Source organism: Microcaecilia unicolor, chromosome 7, assembly GCF_901765095.1.
Source record: "Microcaecilia unicolor chromosome 7, aMicUni1.1, whole genome shotgun sequence".
NCBI classification, from domain to species: Eukaryota; Metazoa; Chordata; class Amphibia; order Gymnophiona; family Siphonopidae; genus Microcaecilia; species Microcaecilia unicolor.
The window spans coordinates 97049414-97057400 of record NC_044037.1 but is presented as its reverse complement, the minus strand read 5'-3'; the positions used below and the strand labels follow the sequence as shown (position 1 = coordinate 97057400).

The following is a 7987-nucleotide window of genomic DNA, read 5'->3' as shown; positions in this document are numbered from 1 at the left end:
TTCCGTAAAACAAAAGGAGCAAGTTCACACACCATCTTTCTATTTGGATCTAGGCGCAGGAAAAAAAAAAGATTTTAAGTGCTCCCAGGTTTCAACCTAATTCATGTATAATGTGGGAAATAAACATAGATAGATAGAAACTCTGAATGTTGAGCACCTGAATCTCGTAACATGACGCCAGTTTTAGTGGCCCTTTACCAGGAGGGTAAATACAACACGTGCTAGGGTGTCAACCCTTCCAAATGACACACTGATTACGTTTTATAACAAATTACTACTCTACCTTTTAAACGTTATTCCGTTATTATACTTCCTCTGTACATCCGTATGCTGCACAAGCTGGCATGTTTGAAAACATAAGTGAGATTAATATAAAAATGTTACCAACAATAAAGAACAACAACGTGGATGCAGCAGTTCACAGGTTTGCTTGCTTTGTTTTGAGTGTACAGGGATGACGGGCCGTCATTGACGGCTGTGCAGTGGAGGGAAACAGAGATTAACCTCAACGTTTTGACGTCATGCCGTCCTTTTCAATCTAACCTCCCCTTTGGCAGCTTTTTCAGCTTGGCCAGAAAGTATGTGCTGCTGCGCTGAATTATTGAAGGTAGGAGGAGGTGGTACCTATTTCCATCCCCGCAAACTCCGTTCTCTATGGCGTCCCGCTCTCCTCTGACGCAATTTACTGTTTCCGGCAAGGCGGGAGCCTTCAGAGGGAGAGTTACTTGTGTCATAGGGGACGGGGCACCGGAGAAGGAAAGCTGTGGGATTGTTGGTGGGCGACCTCAGGTATGAGTTTGACCGGTGGGGATGGGGGAGTAAGTTGTGTTCCAGGGAGATGGTAAGATTATGGAGAGATCAGTCCCCCGATTCCCGAATGCGTGTGATTTGGTATCTTTGTGGTCAATAACAACGTCTCCCCTTCCATGCTCAAGGCCACACGCTGGGCACAATGGGTTCTGTGGGTAAGCCTACTACTGTGTAGGTGCTGCGTGGACGGGTTCAGAAAGGGGAAAGAAAACCACTGAAAACGGGGGAAGGGTAGGAATATGGGGATCTAAGATGCTGGACACCTTGGGGCGGGGGGGGGGGGGGGATGATAGGAAAGATGGTAGATGTGAATGGGGGTGAGGAATCTCCTTGAGTCGCCCTGAGATGGGGGGGGGGGGGGGGGCATACATTTGAAGGTTTGCATATGGTGTTACATACACTTGGACTGCCCCAGGATACCACATAGAAAATCAAGAGAACACTGTAAAGAGAAATATACTATACCAACTTTTCCTGTCATGGAGAAATAAATATACTTTCATAATGCCTGTCTCTTTCCTGCCCCCACCAAACATCTGACATAAGATGTGGGGGGTGAGGGAAATACTTTTCTCTATCAGATAAACATGTGGTCTGTGAACATCCACTGCAACAGAGAAGTAAATTTACCCATTCTGCCACACAAATGTACCTCTGAGACTGATTCTGTATTCCCAGACACCCTTGTCTGATAAATACCAATACCCTAATAGTGGGGTTGACAGATTTTCTTAGGCTCTAGGAGCTAGACTTGGAATGACTGGAACTTTTATTTTTACACATTTATAAATTGTACATTCATTTTGTACTCAAGGTGATGCACAGCAACTTATTTATTACAGTAGCATAGGAGGAGTGGATAAGAAGTTACTGCTCTTCTCTCATCGCCCACAGGGTATCTGACAATGGAGAGAGATTTTAGGCTTTCTTGGGGCAATGGGGGAGAAGCTAAAGATGTAGCTGCTAAGGGTGGGTGGGGTGGTTCACCCACCTACCCCCCCCCCCCCCGAAACTGCAGCCTTACTTATCTTTTGTTCATTGACCACCTGCCCCAGCAGATGTAGTTTTATCTCCATTCTACTGCTAGTCCATATTCTCCCAGCAACCATTGCCAAAAGCCTCTGTTCATCACCTACCCATCCACCACAACAATAGCCTTGATGTAACATTCCCTGTCCCCAGCAGTAGCCTCTCTCAATCCCTATTCCTCTCCCCCCCCCCCCCCCAAAAAAAAAAATATATATTTAAAATTTTTAATTGATTCTCTCAACAGAGCTGCTGGAGAAACTTAGTTAACAGTGCTCCTTATGGGCCACTTCTGCAGTTGCTAGGGCTCCAAATATTCTGATTAAGTGGCTCCATGTGCACTGCCTTATCAAGGTGGATTCCTCCCCCTCCCCATTTCTTTCTCTTTCCTTTTCCTCCAGCAAGCTCCCCCCCCCCCCCCCCCCCCACCACCATTGAAGCAAATTGACAAGAAATTTGGATTTTCTATGTTGGGTCCATATATATCACAGAGCTACTGGCATGGTATCCAAAATCAATTTTGTTTAGGCCCAGCAGCCCTCTTCATCTGTTACTTGTTGTCCAATTGAGAAATTGAAGGCTCGCCTAAGAAAGACGTTGATGTAGTTCTTTTTATTTTGGGCAGGAGAGAATAATATAGTAATATGGCAGGGCATTTTAGAAAGGACGTCCAACTCAGAATGTGGACATCCCAGTCAGTACGTCACAAATGGACGTTCGTCTCACATGTATTTTAGAACTGGATACGACGTGTTCTAAAATACATGTGAGATCGATGTGCATGTGCTGGAAACATCCAGCATGAGCATCCATTTTACAAACTGAAACATCCAAATTATGAATGGGGCAAAATGAGGGTCATGGATGTCTGTGTGGCATAGAGAATGACATGGAGACAAAATTTGTCCCTGTCCCCACCCCATCCCGTGGGTTCTGTCTTCGCCTCCACCCCATCCCCGTGAGCTCTGTTCTCATCTGCAGAAGTCTCAAACACTTATGATTTTATATTTAAATCTTTTTATTAAAGTATAAAAAGGAACAATATGCTGTGCAACTGTTGTGTATAAATTACAAATAGAAAACAGTAATAACAGCTAGCAGCTATAATAACCCTCCCACCACCACCCTCTACCCTTCCAACTCCAACAATAGCTGATTTCTACTACCCCAAGGAATCCTACAATCCTAATCCACCCTGTTAAATTGTCCAGAGGTACAAAATACAACCCGTTCTGTATGCCCTAGAGGGGAGATTTTTTAAATCTGCAGACGAATAAGAAGTCCTCAACAATTTCAGGATTCAGTCTAGCTCTCCTGTCTTTCACAGTCCCTCCTGCAATAGAAGATACCTTCTTAGAAGATGTGCTGGTAGCAGGATGTACAGGATCCCTCATGCAAATTTTGCTACCTGTTTTCCAGCATGTTTGCTTGTTTTTCCAAAAAATAAAAATATTGTCATCTTCATCAAGCAAACATAAATAACAGTCCAGTTCATTAACATACTTCAAAGTAAAAAGTGACATGGGGACAAAGTTTTCTGTCCCCGCCCCATCCCCGCGGTTACTGCGGATCCCTGTCCCCGTGTCATTCTGTAGTGTGGCACCAAAGGAACGTCCACATTATAAAAGGCCACACAGGTGACCATGTGGAACAATAGCTTAATGGTTAAAGCAACCAGTCCAGAGGTTATGAGGGTGCTGTCCCATTGCATCTTTTTTGTTTGTTTTTTATTTTATTTTTGTATTTGTGAGCACTCCAGAGACTGAAAAATGCCTACTGTGACTTCTTTTATCACCGTTCAGTGGAGAACTGCTCAATTAGAGAAACTTTTCTGTAACCTGGACGTGACAAGTACCAGGTCTAAATAGGAATGTCTATCTTTTTAGACTTGGATGTCCATTCCTCTTCTGTGATCGGAGTTGGGCGTCCATATTTTGAACCCTCAGTCCCGTCCAAAACACTCCCAGACCATACCCCTTTTCCATATGGATGCACTTCAGTATTGGACATCCATAGCCTGCCTTTGTAAAATTAGATGTCTATGCAATATGGATGTCTTCCAGTTTTCAGATGTCCAAAACAGGAGTACAGCTTCTAAAACAACCACCATAATTATCAGCGAATCTCAGCATTTATGTATAGTCTATGTTTATTGCAAATATATCTGCATGTTCGTTTTAATGATTATTAGTTCTTTTGCATTTAACAAAGTTAGATTGTATTTATTCACCATAATTCATTGCTAAATAAAGGATCTCTATGGGGTTGATCTTGTATTATGAATAGGGAAAGGATCAGGATAAGTATGAGGCAACTGCTCAGATGTTCTATATTAATATGAACCATAATGCTCCAAAATAAAGCTCTGTTAGATATCTGTGTAGAAATGCTTATCTGTTTAGTCACAAAATCGAGGGAGTAGTGTAGCCAATAACAACTCTTCCAAAGGGCACGAGGCAGATGATATAACTCAAAACACAAAATTTATCCTTAAAAGGCTTGACATGGCACAGTGTTTCTGCAAAGTGCCTGCCTCAAAAGTCTGAAAACAAGGGCAATAAATATGTATGCATATTACAAAGTGTATGTGTAAAAGAGTTAAAAACAAATAATAGAATTTAAACATTAAAAATGAATTCATAATTATTATAGTGAAACCAATGGCAGAAAAAACACTGACCTGGTTGGAATCTGAAATGTCTGGTAGTGTGTCAATAATCAAAACAAAAGAGATAACGCAGTCTACAGAGGGAATTACGGAGTCAATCTTAAAGAAAGTACACGTAACACTAGAGAATCCAGAAGAGATGAGGTTAGATGTGGGAGCTCAGAAGTAGGATAAGGATCATAGGGAAGAGACCCTTTTATGTCAGATTGTACAAGTGTGTCGACCCCAGGAAAATACTTAAGTGTGAGCATAGATAATCACACAAAAAGAAAGAAGTTTGCAAACAGTGAGGAATAACTTGTTTAGCTAATTAGACAAAAGGCAAAGTGTATGTGTACCACAAAAGGTTGTGCCAATAGAAACAGTGAAGGAAATAGGACAATCATGGTCTACACGTAGCTGTGAGAGTAAGAGCAGTATGAATGTGGTAACTATAAATGTGATAAGCTGAAAAAGTGTAAATCCAAACACAATGTGATGAGGATTAATTAGCACTGACATACTTTCATCAAAGCCTGTCTTTAATATCGATCAGTAGGAGACCACGTGGCATCTCTTGATGTTGTAGCCTGTGAAAGATGAACAGCAAGACAATATTTCATCTCAAATATAGGGGATATAGCAGCTTATATCAAGCAGAAATTCAGATATAAAGTTGTCCTCTAGAGGGAGCATAAACTATAGGTCTCCGACCATATGATTCAACCAAAAAACAGAAATCGTACCATATCATCCAAAGCAGTTGCATGGAGGAAATCTCTTCAAAAGTACAAGTAGTAGTATTCAAGATTATTCACATGCGGACGCACAAAACTCAAAGTACTGGATTTAAGATATACTGATTTTGATAAAATGGGGGAATACCTGAAGAAGGAGCTGTTGGCGTGGGAAGGCTAGGAGAAGTGGAAAAACAGTGGTCCAAGCTAAAGGCTGCTATAAATATGGCAACTGATCCTTTTTTGAGGAAAGTAAACAAAAACAAGAGAAGCAGGAAGCCTATATGGTTCTCCAAACAAGGAGCTGAAATAATAAGAGCAAAAGAGGCTTTGTTCAAGAAATACAAAAGACCGCAACGAGAGGATCACGGAACAGATTATTGGATTAAACTCAAAGAAGCGAAGAGGGAAATACGGCTTTTGAAAGCGCGAGCGGAAGAAAAAATGGCTAAAGATGTAAAGAGAGGTGACGACTTTTTTCAGATATATTGGAGAAAGGAGAGGAGAAAAGAGAAGAGATAGGAATGGAATTGCGAGACTGAAAAATAATGAGAATGGCTATGTGGAGAGTGATGAAGATAAAGCGAACGTGCTAAACAATTATTTCTCTTCGGTGTTCACGGAAGAAAATCCTGGAGAAGGACCGCGGTCGGCTGCTGAGGGAACTTCTGAGAATGGAGTGAACACTGCGCTGTTTACGGAAGAAAGAGTTTATAAACAGCTGGAGAATCTGAAGGTGAACAAAGCTATGGGGCCGGATGGGATACATCCCAGGATACTGAAGGAGCTCAGAGAGGTCCTGGCGGGACCTCTTAAAGATTTATTTAATGGATCTTTAGAGACGGGAGAGGTTCCATGAGATTGGAGACGAGCAGATGTGGTCCCTCATCACAAAAGTGGAGACAGGGAAGAAGTGGGAAACTACAGACCGGTAAGCCTCACGTCGGTGGTAGGAAAAATAATGGAGTTGCTGCTGAAAGAAAGGATAGTTAACTTTCTAGAAACCGACGGGTTACTGGACCTGAGGCAACACGGCTTTACCAAAGGAAAATCCTGCCAAACGAATCTTATTGACTTTTTTGACTGGGTGACCAAAGAACTGGATGAAGGACGTGCGGTAGATGTAATCTACTTGGACTTCAGCAAAGCCTTTGATACGGTCCCCCACAGAAGACTCGTGAATAAGCTGAAAGGGTTGAACTTAGGACCGAAAGTGGTAAACTGGATGAGAAACTTGTTGACTGACAGGTGGCAGAGGGTGGTGGTAAATGGAATCCGCTCGGAGGAAAGGAAGATGAGCAGTGGAGTTCTTCAGGGGTCGGTGCTGGGGCCTATTCTGTTTAATACATTTGTGGGAAATATTGCTGAAGGGTTGGAAGGAAAGGTGTGCCTTTTTGTGGTTGACACGAAAATAGCCAGTAGAGTGGATACCCTTTAGAGAGTAGAAAAGATGAGAAGGGATCTCCGAACGTTAGAAGAATGGTCGCGGGTCTGGCAGTTAAAATTTAATTATATGAAAAACCTAGAAATCTCAATATAATTAACTTACTACCCAATGTGTTGCTTCTAAATCGCATGTGCTTTAAAGTAGTGTACAATAATATATAATCGTGCTCAGAATTAAGTGAATGAGTTAAGCCATTTGTTATGATTCTGCCGGTTTGGCTGAGGGGGAGGGGGGGGACGTCTCTTCTGATTGGCTGCCAGGGGTTGTGCTGACGTCAGGGGATAGTACTTTAGCCTGCAGCTGAAGAGTTTCTCTGCTTTTGCGTTACTTACTTGGTGATAACAGGAAAGCCTGATAGTTTTCTCTCAGAACGTGCTCTAGGTTCTGACAGGGATCTGTGTTGTATTAGAGTATTCTTTTCCTTCCCTCTGGGTTAGCTGCTGCTGTGTGTGCGTACCTCGGTAATCAGGGTCAGCTGCTCGTTTGTTTAGTGGGGGCTGGGCATTGCTCAGCCTCCTGGGCTGTGGGCTGAGTGAGAGTGTTCTCCTTTGTTTGTTTGTTGTGAGGATTTCTCTTCCCAGTGTCCTGGCCTGCTGGCTCAGTGAGTTTAACTCTTTGTGTACTGTGTGTATTGTATTCCTGCCTCTGCCAGTGTGTTTGTTGGATGGGCCCCGCTCCCTCTCGAGAGGGGAAGTGTTCTCTCTGATTGTTTGTTGATTTATGACACTCTCTGCTGGCTCTACAAGCTTAACCCTTTGTGTTCTGTGTGCCTCTGTCTACAGTGGGTTTGAGGCAAAGGCTTTCTGCCTTCCTTTTGTGTCTGGTTCCTCTGGCTTCTGCCTGGGGCTCCTACCCTGGTGGGGGGGGGGGGGATTGCTGTGTTAGTTCCCCTGTCCTGCGCTAGTCCCCTGGGTGGGCGTGGCCCGCTCTGGTCCTTTGTTTCCCCCTCTGCCCTATTGCTGGTATTCAGCGCGTGTTTGGCATCTTGGGGCCCTCTGGGTTCTTTCATCCCTCCCTGTGTGTGATTGGGTTCCAGTTCAGCCGTGAGGCTCGCACGAGTGGCTCTGTGTGCGTGGGTTCCGATTCGGCCGCGAGGCCCGCCTGTATGCCTATTTCCCCTTCTTCCTGAGGGACTGTGGGGAGGGGTAGCTTAGGGGGTATTGTGTAGCTGGGGTGTGCGGTGGTGGGTCGGTCTCCCCTTGGCCTGGGTCGGCGCCCTGCTGGCCTTGGCCAGGGCCCAAGGGCTCACGACCAAACTAACGGATTACACCATTAAACAGCTTGTAACATCACACTGATAACACCATCATCGCACTATCA

General features: G+C 43.9%; 1 protein-coding gene across 6 annotated transcripts in view; it reads left to right on the top strand.

Annotated features, from left to right (window-relative positions):
- Positions 1 to 710: 710 nt before the first annotated feature.
- Positions 711 to 7987, top strand: part of LOC115475173 (zinc finger protein 184-like) — a 94111-nt gene continuing 86834 nt past the window's right edge. For all 6 annotated transcript variants that reach the window (XR_003942961.1, XM_030210936.1, XM_030210938.1 and 3 more), the window contains exon 1: positions 711 to 789. The gene's annotated coding sequence lies outside the window, so the exon portion shown is untranslated. The remainder of the gene's footprint in view (positions 790 to 7987) is intronic.